At 38.1% G+C, this 17,987-nt stretch overlaps 1 protein-coding gene and 1 non-coding gene across 2 annotated transcripts in view; both read right to left on the reverse strand.

The window, feature by feature from the left end:
* GABRG3 (gamma-aminobutyric acid type A receptor subunit gamma3) overlaps window positions 1-17,987 on the reverse strand; it is a 650,507-nt gene that overhangs the window by 349,939 nt on the left and 282,581 nt on the right. The gene's annotated exons all lie outside the window — the stretch shown is intronic.
* Window positions 4,376-4,482, reverse strand: LOC116750268. Its single transcript, XR_004348965.1, has one exon. It is a non-coding gene; the product is annotated as a U6 spliceosomal RNA (small nuclear RNA).

Genomic DNA, 17,987 nt, shown 5'->3' on the forward strand with positions numbered 1-17,987 from the left:
TGCCAGTACCATACTGTCTTGATTACTGTTGCTTTGTAATATAGTCTGAAGTCAGGGAGCCTTATTCCTCCAGCTCCTTTTTTCGTTCTCAAGATTGCTTTGGCTATTCGGGGTCTTTTGTGTTTCCATACAAATTGCGAAATTTTTTGTTCTAGTTCTGTGAAAAATGCCAGTGGTAGTTTGATAGGGATTGCATTGAATCTGTAGATTGCTTTGGGTAGTAGAGTCATTTTCACAATGTTGATTCTTCCCATCCAAGAACATGGTATATCTCTCCATCTATTTGTATCATCTTTAATTTCTTTCATCAGTGTCTTATAATTTTCTGCATACAGGTCTTTCGTATCCTTAGGTAGGTTTATTCCTAGATATTTTATTCTTTTTGTTGCAATGGTAAATGGGAGTGCTTTCTTGATTTCACTTTCAGATTTTTCATCATTAGTATATAGGAATGCCAGAGATTTCTGTGCATTAATTTTGTATCCTGCTACTTTACCAAATTCATTGATTAGCTCTAGTAGTTTTCTGGTAGCATCTTTAGGATTCTCTATGTATAGTATCATGTCATCTGCAAACAGTGACAGCTTTACTTCTTCTTGTCCAATTTGGATTCCTTTTATTTCCTTTTCTTCTCTGATTGCTGTGGCTAAAACTTCCAAAACTATGTTGAATAAGAGTGGTGAGAGTGGGCAACCTTGTCTTGTTCCTGATCTTAGTGGAAATGCTTTCAGTTTTTCACCATTGAGGATGATGTTTGCTGTGGGCTTGTCATATATGGCTTTTATTATGTTTAGGAAAGTTCCCTCTATGCCTACTTTCTGGAGGGTTTTTATCATAAATTGGTGTTGAATTTTGTCGAAAGCTTTCTCTGCATCTATTGAGATGATCATATGGTTTTTCTCCTTCAATTTGTTAATATGGTTTATCACATTGATAGATTTGCGTATATTGAAGAATCCTTGCATTCCTGGAATAAACCCCACTTGATCATTGTGTATGACCCTTTTAATGTGCTGTTGGATTCTGTTTGCTAGTATTTTGTTGAGGATTTTTGCATCTATGTTCATCAGTGATATTGGCCTGTAGTTTTCTTTCTTTGTGACATCCTTGTCTGGTTTTGGTATCAAGGTGATGGTGGCTTCGTAGAAGGAATTTGGGAGTGTTCCTCCCTCTGCTATATTTTGGAAGAGTTTGAGAAGGATAGGTGTTAGCTCTTCTCTAAACGTTTGATAGAATTCACCTGTGAAGCCATCTGGTCCTGGGCTTTTGTTTGTTGGAAGGTTTTTAATCACAGTTTCAATTTCAGTGCTTGTGATTGGTCTGTTCATATTTTCTATTTCTTCCTGATTCAGTCTTGGCAGGTTGTGCATTTCTAAGAATTTGTCCATTTCTTCCAGATTGTCCATTTTATTGGCATAGAGTTGCTTGTAGTAATCTCTCATGATTTTTTTATTTCTGCAGTGTCAGTTGTTACTTCTCCTTTTTCATTTCTAATTCTATTGATTTGAGTCTTCTCCCTTTTTTTCTTGATGAGTCTGGCTAGTGGTTTATCTATTTTGTTTATCTTCTCAAAGAACCAGCTTTTAGTTTTATTGATCTTTGCTATTGTTTCTTTCATTTCTTTTTCATTTATTTCTGATCTGATTTTTATGATTTCTTTCCTTCTGCTAGCTTTGGGGTTTTTTTGTTCTTCTTTCTCTAATTGCTTGAGGTGCAAGGTTAGGTTGTTTATTCGAGATGTTTCCTGCTTCTTAAGGTGGGCTTGTATTGCTATAAACTTCCCCCTTAGAACTGCTTTTGCTGCATCCCATAGGTTTTGGGTCGTTGTGTCTCCATTGTCATTTGTTTCTAGCTATTTTTTTATTTCCTCTTTGATTTCTTCAGTGATCACTTCATTATTAAGTAGTGTATTGTTTAGCCTCCATGTGTTTGTATTTTTTACAGATCTTTTCCTGTAATTGATATCTAGTCTCATGGCGTTGTGGTCGGAAAAGATACTTGATACAATTTCAGTTTTCTTAAATTTACCAAGGCTTGATTTGTGACCCAAGATATGATCTATCCTGGAGAATGTTCCATGAGCACTTGAGAAAAATGTGTATTCTGTTGTTTTGGGATGGAGTGTCCTATAAATATCAATTAAGTCCATCTTGTTTAATGTATCATTTAAAGCTTGTGTTTCCTTATTTATTTTCATTTTGGATGATCTGTCCATGGGTGAAAGTGGGGTGTTAAAGTCCCCTACTATGAATGTGTTACTGTTGATCTCCCCTTTTATGGTTGTTAGTATTTGCCTTATGTATTGAGGTGCTCCTATGTTGGGTGCATAAATATTTACAATTGTTATATCTTCTTCTTGGATCGATCCCTTGATCATTATGTAGTGTCCTTCTTTGTCCCTTTTAATAGTCCTTATTTTAAAGTCTATTTTGTCTGATATGAGAATTGCTACTCCAGCTTTCTTTTGGTTTCCATTTGCATGGAATATCTTTTTCCATCCCCTTACTTTCAGTCTGTATGTGTCTCTAGTTCTGAAGTGGGTCTCTTGTAGACAGCATATATAAGGGTCTTGTTTTTGTATCCATTCAGCCAATCTGTGTCTTTTGGTGGGAGCATTTAGTCCATTTACATTTAAGGTAATTATCGATATGTATGTTCCTATTTCCATTTTATATATTGTTTTGGGTTCGCTACTATAGGTCATTTCCTTCTCTTGTGTTTCGTGTCTAGAGAAGTTCCTTTAGCATTTGTTGTAAAGCTGGTTTGGTGGTGCTGAACTCTCTCAGCTTTTGCTTGTCTGTAAAGGTTTTAATTTCTCCATCAAATGTGAATTAGATCCTTGCTGGGTAGAGTAGTCTTGGTTGCAGGCTATTCTCCTTCAGCACTTTCAGTATGTCCTGCCACTCCCTTCTGGCTTGTAGGGTTTCTGCTGAGAGATCAGCTGTTAACCTTATGGGGATTCCCTTGTGTGTTATTTGTTGTTTTTCCCTTGCTGCTTTTAATATGCTTTCTTTGTATTTAATTTTTGACAGTTTGATTAATATGTGTCTTGGCGTGTTTCTCCTTGTAGTTATCCTGTATGGGACCCTCTGTGCTTCCTGGACTTGATTAACTATTTCCTTTCCCATATTAGGGAAGTTTTCAACTATAATCTCTTCAAATATTTTCTCAGTCCCTTTCTTTCTTTCTTCTTCTTCTGGAACCCCTATAATTCGAATGTTGGTGCGTTTCATGTTGTCCCAGAGGTCTCTGAGACTGTCCTCAGTTCTTTTCATTCTTTTTTCTTTATTCTGCTCTGCAGTAGTTATTTCCACTACTTTATCTTCCAGGTCACTTATCCGTTCTTCTGCCTCAGTTATTCTGCTATTGATCCTATCTAGAGTGATTTTAATTTCATTTATTGCATTGTTCATCGTTGCTTGTTTCATCTTTAGTTCTTGTAGGTCCTTGTTAACTGTTTCTTGCATTTTGTCCATTCTACTTCCAAGATTTCGGATCATCCTTACTATCATTATTCTGAATTCTTTTTCAGGTAGATTGCCTATTTCCTCTTCATTTGTTAGGTCTGGTGGGTTTTTATCTTGCTCCTTCATCTGCTGTGTGTTTTTCTGTCTTCTCATTTTGCTTATCTTACTGTGTTTGGGGTTTCCTTTTTGCAGGCTGCACTTTCGTAGTTCCCGTTGTTTTTGATGTCTGTCTCCAGTGGCTAAGGTTGTTTCAGTGGGTTGTGTAGGCTTCCTGGTGGAGGGGACTAGTGCCTGTGTTGTGCTGGATGAGGCTGGATCTTGTCTCTCTAGTGGGCAGGTTCACGTCTGGTGGTGTGTTTTGGGGTGTCTGTGGCCTTATTATGATTTTAGGCAGCCTCTCTGCTAATGGGTGGGGTTGTGTTCCTGTTTTGCTAGTTGTTTGGCATAGGTTGTCCAGCACTGTGGCTTGCTGGTCGTTGAGTGAAGCTGGGTGCTGGTGTTAAGATGGAGGTCTCTGGGATATTTCCACCGTTTAATATTATGTGGAGCTGGGAGGTCTCTTGTTGACCAGTGTCCTGAAGTTGGCTCTCCTACCTCAGAGGCAGAGCCCTGACTCCTGGCTGGAGCACCAAGAGCCTTTCATCCACACAGCTCAGAATAAAAGGGAGAAAAAGTAGGGAGAATTAGTAGAAGTATGAGTAAAGAAAGAAGGAAAGGAGGAAAGGAAGGAAGGAAGAAAGAAGCAAAGAAGGAAAGAAAGGAGGGAGGGAGGGAGGGAGGGAGGAAGGAAGGAAGGAGGGAAAGAAGGAAAAAAGACAGAAAGAAAGATGATACAGTAAAAATAAAATAAAGTATAATATAGTTATTGAATTAAAAAATATTTAGAAAAAAAAAAAAAAAGGGACGGAAAAAATATGGAACGCTTCACGAATTTGCGTGTCATCCTTGCGCAGGGGCCATGCTAATCTTCTCTGTATCGTTCCAATTTTAGTATATGTGCTGCCGAAGCGAGCACTCCATATAAATTTTAAATAAGCCTGTCTTATATTCACCAAAACCTTGATACTATTTTGATAGGAATTACATTAAATAGATCAAGTAGGAGAAAAGTGACATCTTTATTTTGTTGAGTTTTGCAATCCAGGAATAAAATATTTTTCTATTTACTTAGGGCTTCTCTGATCTCTTTCATCAGCATCTTGTCATTTTCAGCATATAGAATTTGCACATATTTTGTTAGATATATCCCTAAGAATTTCATGTTTTGGAGCAATCATAAACACCCTTTGTTTTTAATTTTGACTTCCACATGTTCTTTGTTATTATATACAAATGTGACTAAATTTGTGTGAAGATCTTTTATCCTAAGACCTTGCTGAATTCATTAGGTCTAGGTGTATTCTGTAGATTCCTTGTGATTTTTACATAGACAGTCAGGTTACCTGTAAACTGACAGACTTTTATTTTACTCTTTCCAATCTGTATGCCTTTTATTTCTTATTCTTGCCATATTGCCATGGCCTGAACCTCCAGTACTATGTTGAATAAGACTTGTGAAAGCATACATCCTTGTCTTGCTTCAATTTTCAGTCTTTCACCATTAAGTCTAATATTAGCTGTAGGTTGTTTTGTTTGAATATTTTAGATGCTTTCTATTTTAGAAAGCATCTATTTTAGAAGCTTCTATCAATTTGAAGAAATTTCCCTTTATTCCTAGTTTGCTGAGTTTTTATCATAAATAGGTATTGGGTTTTATCAAATACATTTTATGCATCAAATGATATGATCACATGAATTTTTTCTTTAGCCCATTGATTTAGTGGATTGCACTGACTGATTCTGAAAGTAAGTTGAACCAGCCTTCCATACCGAGTATAAATCTCATTTGGTCATGGTGTATAATTCTTTTATACTTTGCTAGATTCTGTTTGCTAATATTTGTTGAAGATCTTTGCATCTAAGTTCATAAAAGAATCTAATCTGTAGCTTAGTACATTGCCTTTATCTGGTTTTGCTATCAGATAACTAGCTTCATAAAAACAGTGGAAGGGTGTTCCCTCCTTTCCTATTTTCTGGAAGAGGCTGTGTGAAATTGCTATTAATACTTCTCTGTTTGACAAAATTTTCTAGTAAAACTATATGGAACTCAAGACTTCTTTGGGGGAACTTTTAATTACTAATTACTTAATGGTTGTAAGAATATACAATTTTTCTATTTCATTGTAGTTTTGTTTTTCTGGTCAGTAAATTTTTTAATGGTTCATTTATGCTAATTCATAGAATAATGTCAAATTTATAAGCTTAAAATTGATTTTAGTATTATCTTATTAACCCTTTAATTACTGTAGGATCTACAGTAGTACACTTTGTTTCATTCCTAATATTGGTGATTTGTGGGTTTTTTCCTGGTTTTTATTTTTCCTCTGTTTCACAATCTTCTATTTCTCTCATCTCTCTAGGGGTTCTTGAGCATTTTTAAGAATTCTTGCTTATCTTATAGTGGGTTTTTGGTATATTATCTGTATAGTTTTCCCTGTGGTTACTCTAGATATTACAATAAGCATATGTAACTATAATGGGCTAAATTATGTCCCAACTAAAATTCATATATTGAAGTCCTAATCCCCTGTACTTCAAAATGTGACTGTGGTTGGAGATAGGGTCTTTAAAGAGGTAATTAAGTTATTAAAAAGAGGTCATTAGGGTTTGACCTAACCCATTATAACTGGTGTCCTTCTAAGAAGGTGAATAGGACACAGACATGCACAGAAAGAAGACCATATGAAGACACAGGGAGAAGACAGCCATCTATAAGCCAAGGAGAGAGACCTCAGGAGAAACCAAACCTCCAGACACCTTGATCTTGGCCTTCTAGCCTCCATAACTAAGAAAATAAATTTGTTGTTTAAGCCACCAAATCTGTGGTACTTTGTTAATGGCAGCCCTACCAAACTAATGCAGTAACACATTATTTAATGCATTACTGTAAGTAACACATTACTGTAAGTATCACAGTCTACTGGTACTGACATGTTATCACTTTGAGGGAAGCATAGAGAACTTCTTTTGTTTAGGTCCTTTTATCTTCCCCACGTTCAAAATATAATTGTCTACGTATTTCCCAACTATACTACATTCTCATTTATCTTGTTGTTGGCATCTGTTCATTTTCTCTTCTCATTCACATTGTGATTTTCATGTTTCATTGTAGGAGGAAGTTTTTGTTGTATCCGTGGCATTTGGGATATCATATTATGACACTGGGGCTAACTCACTGCTGTCTTATTCCTTGTTCTAAGGTCCCTAGGCAGTTTGCCTTCTTCTTACCACCTTTCAGTACTCCTACACTGGACTGTTGTATTATGTCCAGCGATATTTAGAAGGACGTGAGAACAATGGGGATGCTCCACCTTGACTGGAATCTCAACATTTTTAAACATTCTGTCTGGTACAATGAGTGTTTCTATCTTTTTGGTCATTTCTTATTGCCATTTTCTTATGGAAATTTGCCATATCTGATTTTTATAAGATTTTCTGATTTACTTTCATGAATAGAGACTCTGCTTGCCCTATCAGACTTGGGAGACTTCTAGTTCTAAATCCTGGAAACAGACTGGGGAAAGGCTCAAATTATCTAAAGAATAACCTTTTTTTTTTAACATTTTTATTGGAATAAAATTGATTTAAAATTTGATTTTCTGCTTTATAACAAAATGAATCAGTTATACATATACATATGTTCCCATCTCTTCCCTCTTGCAACTCCCTCCCTCCCACCATTCCTATCCCACCCCTCTAGGTGGTCACAAAAAACCGAGCTGATCTCCCTGTGCTATGCGGCTGCTTCCCACTAGCTATCTATTTTATGTTTGGTAGTGTATATATGTCAATGTTGCTCCCTCACTTCGTGCCAGCTTACCCTTCCCCCTCCCCATGTCCTCAAGTCCATTCTCTACTTCTGCATCTTTACTCCCGTTCTGCCCCTAGGATCATCAGAACCTTTTTTTTTTTAGATTACATATCTATGTGTTAGCATACGGTATTTTTTTCTTTCTGACTTACTTCACTCTGTATGACAGACTCTAGGTCTATCCATCTTTGATCTTTGCTATTGTTTCCTTCATTTTTTTTCCATTTATTTCTGATGTGATCTTTATGATCCCTTTCCTTCTGCTAACTTTGGGGTTTTTTTGATCTTCTTTCTCTAATTACTTTATGTGCAAGATTAGGCTGTTTATTCGAGATGTTTCCTGTTTCCTAAGGTAGGATTGCATTGCTATAAACTTCCCTCTTAGAACTGCTTTTCCTGCATCCCATAGGTTTTGGATCACTGTGTTTTCATTGTCATTTTTCTCTAGGTATTTTTTGGTTTCCTCTTTGATTTCTGCAGTGATCACTTCGTTATTAAGTACTGTATTGTTCAGCCTCCATGTGTTTGTATTTTTTACAGATATTTTCCCTTAATTGATATCTAGTCTCATAGCACTGTGGTCGGAAAAGATACTTGATACGATTTCAATTTTCTTAAATTTACCAAGGCTTGATTTGTGACCCAAGATATGATCCATCCTGGAGAATGTTCCATGAGCACTTGAGAAAAATGTGTATTCTGTTGTTTTTGCATGGAATGTCCTATAGCTATCAATTAAGTCCATCTTGTTTAATGTATCATTTAAAGCTTCTGTTTCCTTATTTATTTTCATTTTGGATGTTCTGTCCATTGGTGAAAGTGGGGTGTTAAAGTCCCCTACTATGAATGTGTTACTGTCGATTTACGCTTTTATGGCTGTTAGTATTTGCCTTAATGTGTTGAGGTGCTCCTATGTTGGGTGCATAAATATTTACAATTGTTATATTTTCTTTTTGGATCAATCCCTTGATCAATATATAGTGTCCTTCTTTGTCTCTTCTAATAGTCTTTATTTTAAAGTCTATTTTGTCTGATATGAGAATTGCTATTCCAGCTTTCTTTTGGTTTCCATTTGCATGGAATGTCTTTTTCCATCCCCTCACTTTCAGTCTGTATGTGTCTCTAGGTCTGAAGTGGGTCTCTTGTAGACAGCATATATATGGGTCTTGATTTTGTATACATCAGTCAGTCTGTGTCCTTTGGTGGGAACATTTACATTTAAGGTAATTATCAATATGTATGTTCCTATTCCCATTTTCTTAATTGTTTTGGGTTCGTTATTGTAGGTCTTTTCCTTCTCTTGTGTTTCTTGCCTAGAGAAGATCCTTTAGCATTTGGTGTAAAGCTGGTTGGTGGCGCTGAACTCTCGCAGCTTTTGCTTGTCTGTAAAGGTTTTAATTTCTCCATGAAATCTGAATGAGATCCTTGCTGGGTAGAGTCATCTTGGTTGTAGGTGTTTCTCCTTCATCACTTTAAATATGTCCTGCCAGTCCCTTCTGGCTTGCAGAGTTTCTGCTGAAAGATCAGCTGTTAACCTTATGGGGATTCCCTTGTGTGTTATTTGTCGTATTTCCCTTGCTGCTTTTAGTATGTTTTCTTTGTATTTAATTTTTGAGTTTGATTAATATGTGTCTTAGTGTGTTTCTCCTTGGATTTATCCTGTATGGGACTCTCTGTGCTTCCTGGACTTGATTAACTATTTACTTTCCCATATTAGGGAAGTTTTCAACTATAATCTCTTCAAATATTTTCTCAGTCCCTTTGTTTTTCTCTTCTTCTTCTGCAACCCCTATAATTCAAATGTTGGTGTGTTTAATGTTGTCTCAGAGGTCTCTGAGACTGTCCTCAGTTCTTTTCATTCTGTTTTCTTTATTCTGCTCTGCAGTAGTTATTTCCTCTATTTTATCTTCCAGGTCACTTATCCGTTCTTCTGCCTCAGTTATTCTGCTATTGATCCCTTCTAGAGCATCTTTAATTTCATTTATTGTATTGTTCATCATTGCTTGTTTCACCTTTAGTTCTTCTAGGTCCTTGTTAAATGTTTTTTGCATTTTCTCTATTGTATTTCCAAGAATTTGGATCATCTTTACTATCATTATTCTGAATTATTTTTCAGGTAGACTGCTTATTTCCTCTTCATTTGTTAGGTCTGATGGGGTTTTATGTTGCTGCTTCATCTGCTGTGTTTTTTCTGTCTTCTCATTTTGCTTATCTTACTGTGTTTGGGGTCTCCTTTTTGCAGGCTGCAGGTTCGTAGTTCCCGTTGTTTTTGGTGTCTGTCCCCAGTGGCTAAAGTTGTTTCAGTGGGTTGTGTAGGCTTCCTGGTGGAGGGACTAGTGCCTGTGTTCTGGTGGATGAGGCTGGATCTTGTCTTTCTGGTGGGCAGGTCTGGTGGTGTGTTTTGGGGTGTCTGTGGACTTAATATGAGGGGGAGAAGATGGGAGCAGAGGAAAGAGTGAGGGAATAGGGGAAGGAGGGAGGGAGGGAAAGGAAAGAAAGGTAAAAATAACTGGAAAAAAAGTCTCCCTGCCTTGGGAAAAATTGTGAATGAGGCGAGCTGTGTCTGTAGGAAAGATGTTCTTTCTTCCGAACCCTTTCCACCCATGTGGCTATGCCCCAGGTAAATAGGTCCTAAGCTTCATGTACTCAAGATTCCCACTAGTCCATACCCCTTCCTTCAAACCACTTTATGCCACTTATCCCAGGCTTTCCCTGCAGCTTCCCACATCATTCACACTTCTTATGTGCCAGGCAGTGGGAAGAGTCCCGAAGCACTTGCTTGCCAGAGTTCAGAACCTAGTAGAAGTGAGTGAGGTGAATAACACATCAGCATGTGTTTTATGTAGAGAAGGACATGGTACAGCAACAGAAAAACAAAAGGGAGAATCTAAACCTTGTCCTATTCCTGACTCAGTTCAAATTTATTTGCTATTTAGAAAGTGGTTCTAGATTTGAAAATTAAGTTTACAGAAAGATTAGTGTCTCATAGTTATTTGCCCTTCTCAGAAAACATACAAATAAAATGTATGCACAGAGCAACTGACAACTGAATGCAAATGCCAGTTCTGAGTTCACGCTTTGTCTAGAATTGCCTATTTTTGACTAGACAGTCTTGTCTTAACAGAGCCCTGCAGCTCTGCCTTAAAAGTCCAAAGATGCAAGAACCATTAGCACAAAGGTGAGTCACCAATGCATTGTCTCTCTGCTGAAATATCCAGTTTTTCCTGACTTCCCAAACACAACAGAGATATGCTTCATCTAGTTTCCCAGATGTCTGCATGTAGATTTTAGCCACTCATCAGACTAGATACTCCTGAAGCGCAAGATTTTCTCTGACCAACCTCAGTACCCTCAGCAACACTGAGCCCAGGACCTCTATACAGTTGTTCTCAATAAATATTTGTTAAGTTGAATGATAAACGTGTAAAAAACACATGGAAACTAGAACCCTGCTTTGTGTGACAGCATCTACTGTGAGTCTGTGGAAGAACAATTTGTCATGATTTAGTATGAGCTGATTGCCTATATTTTACTGGGAACAGTGTGTGATGAATTGGAGCATTTCTGAATATAAGAATCTACAGCCTGCCAGGCTGACAATATGGTGGCTGTTTATCAGATGTGATAATCCAGGTCAAACTGAACTGCTGGAAACTGAAGAGCTGTCATGGGGACATAGGAGGGGAAAGTGGACCCCCAGGAAATTCTGCTGCCAGGAGGAATTTGGTCTCAGAACTCAGGCAGACATTGATCGGGTACCCATGTCCAAAGACTAGAGTAGTGTGAAGAGAAAAGCCAGAGAGCAGAGAGAGACAGGGGGGCTGTGTGCTCTCTCTGGCTTCCAGTTAAGGGCCAGAAGGCAGAAGGTGGGTAGACACAAGGGTCTGGGCTCTCTCCTCATGGCAGGCCCTAGAGTCTCCTCTCCGAAGAGGCTAAATTCCCAAGCGCTTGCTCCACAGAACACAGCATCCTAAGTGAAACACCTAAATTTAGTCAAAGATGGGGGAGCAGGTGATACTTATCTCCATTCTCCAGATTTGGTAACATTCTCTGCTAGCAAATGATTAGTACAACCTCAACTGTGAGAACTCTAGGGAGGTCTTGTGAACTATAATGGGAAACACCCATATGTGATTCTAGAAGGAAGGGATTCCACTTCCTTCTCCAGCACATCACCAAATATCTAAAGGGATACAGAGGTCTAGCCAAAGAAGATCATTTCAAATGAGAAAGCTTATATTCCCCACATCTGTGCTAGGAAAGTGACAGGAAAGAAGCTGAGGCAGAGCTTGCAGATGTGATTATGGGCTGAGTCTTGATTCCAAGAACTCTCCCTTGCCATTATGGAAGGTGTGTGTGTGTGGGTGTGTGTGGGTGTGTGTGTGTCTGCATATTTGTCCTATGAAGTTCAATAAAATCCATGCCCATTAGCCAAAACAACTGCATTGATGCCTCATTCAACAGAGTTCCAGAGAGCCAGCTACAAAGAGGTGTGAGCCAGACACTCTTGATTATGATGGTGAAAAGACAGGCTAACTCTGTTCCAGGTGGAATTTGTTAACTGACATTTCATTTCTTTTTTTGACATTTCATTTTTTTTTAAATTTACAATGGGAGACATCGACGTGACAGAAAAGCCAGTATTATATTGCTTGTTTGCAGAGATCCCTGCCTCTCAGTTGAGATTGTGTTAAGGTCCTATATAGAGGTCAAAAATTTGGCTCATGGCTGTAAGAAGCCATGGTCAAAAAATATTTGACTCATGGCTGTAATGACACAGGTATTTATGATGTGTTTGTGTAAAAAGCAGGCTGTAAAATGCTATTTTCAATATAAACTGTGCATGTGTGTATGTGTTGTCATCATGTATATATTTGGAAAACTATAGTCTAAAATGTAAATGGTGATATTTAGGATTTTTTTCTTCTCTGTGCTTTTCTATATTTTTGAATTTCAACAGTAAATATCTAATACTTTTGTGATCAGAGAAAAATGCTCATGGTAGATTTTTTCCAAATTACCTTTTGAGTGTATAATAAACACAAGGAATAGAAATGTTCTTAGGCCCTATTGCATCCACATAACAAGGCATCTGTCACTCCTTGCTCACTGCAGAACTACTGCTATCTACCTATGTGATCTGGTACCCAGAAACTGGGCATCCTCTCCCCACGGCCAGAGGCTTTTCTTAGAACCCAGGAAGGGCAATCACATATGACTACAACCCAATCTCTATTTTCCTTGGTTGAGATTGGGGGACACCGCTTTCTGGACTAAGCAAGTTACAAATATCAGGGCAAACAACTTTTCAAGAAGGCGATGTGGTGCTATGAAAAGCTTTGGAGTCTGACAGTCCTCATTTGGAATCCTCTACCCCCTTACATGTTTTGAGCAATGCTCTCAGTTTCTGTGAGTCCTGGTTTCCAAAGGAACAACAAGGAAACAGCAGTAACCCTTGCAGCCTCTGAATAATTGATAACCCAGTTGAAATGGGAAGGGCAAGTGCCTGAGTGCTTGGCTCAGAGCCCAGGGTGGGGCACATGAAAACAGCCTGCTTAACAAAGGTCTGCGGACTGTACTCAGTAAATATCTGCCACCACTAACGCTAACTGTGTATGTTTACTATGTGCCAGGCACTTTGCTATGTGATTTGCATTCATGAAACCCACTGTAGTTGTCAGAACATTGTAGGAGGAATGTATTATTATCTTCACTTTTTAAATGAGGCATGTTTTAAATGAGCAAGGTTACACATTTGCTCATAATTCTATGGAGTTAGCCTTGGAACCAGGTAATGTGATGAAATTTGAGCCACTATATTCTGTCCCCTCCCCACATAAAATAAGAGATTAACAAACTCATTAACACACTGAGGGGACCTCCACATTCAAAAGGTACAGTAGTGTCAATACCTTTTGGAGTTCCTTCTTAGGGCTCTTCATACTCTGACATTTTGAGCTTCTATAATATGGAAAATTGGGTTTCTCAACTAAGTGCCCAAGCACTGTTGACAAAATTCTCCAACCTGGTATCTTTTTTAAATTTAAAAAATTAAAATTTCTAAAGGAATTTCTTCTCAAAAAAACATCCTGGGGTGTGTAATCTTTCTGTACATCTAATAGAGGAGTCAACAGTAGAGCTAAAGGGAAGGCACCCAGGACTGGAATGTGTGCACACTGAAAAGCAGAATCCCCAAACCCGCCAGGGAGCTGCAGCACTCAACACAGGCTCATATACGGCAATTATAAAGCAATCACAGCTCACACTCAAGATACTTAATCTACCACCTTAAGTGCTTCATACATTTTTCTCATTAATCCTTTCTATTACTTATTATTCCCACTGTACCGATGGGGAAACTGAGGTGCAACTCATTTGGGTGTTCTGCCGAAAGTCACACACTAGTAGCGGCAAAGCCAGGATGTGACCCGAGTCGGCCTGGCTGTGCTCCTCCCACTTGATCACTGCTCTTCTGCTTCCGGCTCACCAACCTGGCTGCACTTGCCTTTGGTTTGTTCCCTCTTTACTTGTGCAGTCCCATCCTCTCCTGCTTCAGGCTTCAGTGCCAGGGCCTTGTACTCAGGCACCTTGTACTCAGGCACAGGTCAGCCACCTTTCCTGAGGACATACTCTCATTCACACGGACCATTCCAGGACTGGGGAAAGATATGAGGAAACATACTAGGAGGGGAGGTACTTTCTCAGTTGCCTTTAAATTGTACCAAGCAGGAATCTGAAATTCCAGCTACCAGACAGGCCTAGCAATAACCCATGGAGAAGGACCCTCTAGATACAGACATGAACAACTGTGTGGTACAGCAGCGGGTACACTCTGGAGGGGAGGGTTCTGCTAGCTGATGAACTTCTGTGAATTCTTTCCCTAATCTGTAAAATGAGAACACTGAACAGATCATTTCAAAGGTCACTTTCTGTTCGGAAAATTCTGTAATTCAACCTGCAGGCAAGGGAAACAAATATTTAACGAGCACATCTCTCTTTGGATGGCAGGCCTATCTGTTGTTCTTGCCAGCATTAAATCTTTGGAGACTGAGTACAACCAGCCCACGTGGACTGGGATGCACTATTCTGAGCCTCCAAAACACCAGCTGGTTTCTGGTGAGACAAGAAAAACCATGAAGTGAGACTGTCATGAATCCTTATACAGTAGTTATAGATTAGTAACAGCTGCCAAAGGCAGGCATGTCAGGGCAGAATAAAATCTCAGAAATTGGAAGGGGAAAGCAGAAGACATGTACACAGATGCTCCAGGATCTTGTGAAAATATGATAATAGAGAAATCAAGTGAGAAAGACATTCTGTGCCACACCTGCACATATACTGAAAACATGCACACACAAAAGCATCCTTAATAAGGCTCAAATCTGAGGGACAGAGTTCCCTAAAGTAAACAGTCCCCATTTCTATCATGAAAGAAATGAAAAGCTGGTAAACCAAGTCATGAAGATACAATGGCTGGTTTATTAGCTGATCTAGTGTGACCCTGACAGAAGCCATGAGTTAAGGAATGTAGTAGAGAGCTTCACGTAGACAGAAAAATGATGAGAATGTTTAAAATTCCAGATTAAAAGAACTAATGTTTGAGAAAACGTGACTGTATCAAAAGTTTATTGACAGTATTGACATCACCCAAAATGGCAGAGTACAGATTGTTGGAGCATCCTTTCAAAGAAACATAGAAAAACTTGGCAAAAATTGCCAGAATTAACCTTATCAAAATTCTCAAAGGTAGTGAAAGGTTTGCAGTAACCAAGTAAGCCAGGAAAAAGTCCATAGAAACGGGGCAGGAGAGTGCTGTGGCATTTGAACTTATCTCGGCCAACCCTCCCACCCAGTGCAGCATCAGTCTTGAAGACAGTAGCCCATGTTCCCCTTATGGATACCTGGTTCTGGAGAGAGCAAAACAGACCTTGTTCCCAGGAAATTGTGTTTGTTGTTTTCGACCTGACAGGAGCTGTTACAAGGGACTGATTCACAAAGAAAGTTAGAAAATGTGAATAGACTCATAACAAGTAAAGAGGTTGAATCAACAGTCAAAACCTTCCAGCAAAGAAAACCATGAGCAGATGGTCATTGGTGAATTCCACCAAATATTTAAAGAATTAACATCACTCTTTTTCAAACTTTTCCAAAAATAAAAGAGGAGGGAATACTTACTTCCTAACTCATTCTATAAGGTCTTCATTACAAAGTCAGACAAAGACATCACAGGAAAATAAAACTATAGAACAATATCCCTTATGAATATATAGGCAAAAATCCTTAACAAAATACTAGAAGACTGAATGAAATAGCATATTAAAGGGATTATATCTCATGACCAAGTGGGATTTATCACAGGAATGCAATGGAAGTTCAACATACAAAACTTAGTGTAATATAACAGATTAGAGAAAAAACAAAATAATCTACACAAGCATCTCAATGCAGCAAAAGCAACTGCCAAAATGCAGTAGCTTTTAATAATAAAATCACTCAATAAACTACAAATAGAAGAGACTTTCCTCAAAATTATAAAAGGCATATATGAAAAATCCACAGCTAACATCAAATTGAATGACAAAACACTGAAAGCTTGCTCCCTAAGATCAGGAACCCACTAAGATCAAGGATGCCCAATTTTGCCACTTCAATCAATACTGTAATGGAAGTTCTAGTTAGACCAATTAAGCAACAAAATAAGTAAAAGGCACCCAAATTAGTAAGAAAGAGGTAAAACTATCTCTATTTACAGATGACCTGATTTTACATGTAGAAAATCCTAAAGAACACACACACACACACACACACACACACACACACACACACACACACACACACAATGTTAGAGCTAATAAACAATATCAAAAGCAATGTTTCAGGATATAAGACCAACTCAGGAAAGAGTAGTGTATTTCTCTACACTAGCAATAAACAATCTGAAGAGGAAATTAAAAAGAGAATTCCACTTGATAGCATAAAAATAAAATACTTAGGAATAAATTTAACCAAGGAGATGCAAGTATTGTATACTGAAAACTACAAAACATTGCTGAAATAAAGATACAAGAAATGTTAAGGCATCCTATGTGCATATATTGAAACACTTAATATTGTTAAGATGGCAATATTATCCAAAACAATCTACAGAGTCAATGCAATCCTTACCAAAATCCCAAGAGCTTTTTCTGCAAAAATACAAAATGTGACCCAGAAATACATATGAAATTTCAAGGTATCCCAAATAGCCAAAACAATCTTGTAAAAGAAGAACAAATTTGGAGGCCTCACACTTCCTGATTTGAAAACTTTCTACAATGTACAGTAATTTAAAGAGTGTATATGCCAGTATCCTTATTGGCATAAGGATAGACATACAGATCAACAGAATAGAACTGAGACTTCAGAAGTAAACCCATATATCTATGGTCAATTGGTTTTAAACAAGTGTGCCAAGACCATTCAATGGGGAAAGAACAGTCTTCAACAAATGGTGCTAGGACGACTGGATACACATGTGAAAGAATGAAGTTTTGCCCCTACCTCAAACCACATACAAAAATTAACTCAAAAGTGAATCAAATTCTAAATTTAAGATCCATAACTATCAAACTTTTAGAAGAAAATATAGAAGTATATTTTCATGACCTTGGATTCAGAAATAGATTCTTAAATATAATATCAAAAGCACAAGAAAAAAAAAAAAAAAAGCACAAGCAAGAGAAGAAAAATATATAAATCTGGCTTTATCAAATGAAAAACTTTTGTGCATCAAAGGACATTTACCAAGAGAGTTAAAAGAAAAGACACAGAATGGAAGAAAATATTTTCAAATCATGATTTTGATAAGGGTCTAGTATCCAGAATATATATATTAAAAAAAAAAAACTCTCACAGTTCAAAGACAATCCAATTTTAAAAATGGTCAAAGAATTTAAATAGATATTTCTCCAAAGAAGACAGATGAATAGCCAAAAAGCACATGAAAAGATGCTCAATATCATTAGTCATTAAGAAAATACCAATAGAAAACACAATAAGCGTGAGAAGGGATTTCCCTGGTGGTCCAGTGCGTAAGACTTCGTGCTCCCAATGCAGGGAGCCTGGGTTCGATCCCTGGTTGGGGAACTAGATCCTGCATGCATGCCGCAACTAAGAGTTCACATGCCACAATTAAGAAGTGCACATGTCGCAACTAAGAAGAAGTCTGCATACTGCAACTAAGAGTCCACGTGCCACAAATAAGTCCACGTGCTACAACTAAGAAGTCCACACAGTGCAAGGAAGATCCCACGTGCCGCAACTAAGACCCAGCACAGCCTAAATAAATAAATAAAACAGTAAGAGCAAGGATTCTGGGAAGATGGTAGAGTAGGAATCAATAGGAATCTTTCCTCAGCTAGAAAACAACTGTACTATCAGAATCTGTCTGATGTAACTATTTTGGAACTCTAGGGTCTACTGATGATTTGCAACTTCCAAGCAAAGACTTAGATGGTAACTTGCAGTTCATTTCAGTCAACTTCTGCTCTTAGCACAGGAGCAGCTACACATCCTCTACCCCAGCCTCATGGCAGGCAGCTGTGCACATGTTTCTGGAGCAGCCTGCATGT

The sequence above is a fragment of the Phocoena sinus genome, chromosome 2 (genome assembly GCF_008692025.1).
Source record: "Phocoena sinus isolate mPhoSin1 chromosome 2, mPhoSin1.pri, whole genome shotgun sequence".
Classification (NCBI taxonomy): Eukaryota; Metazoa; Chordata; class Mammalia; order Artiodactyla; family Phocoenidae; genus Phocoena; species Phocoena sinus.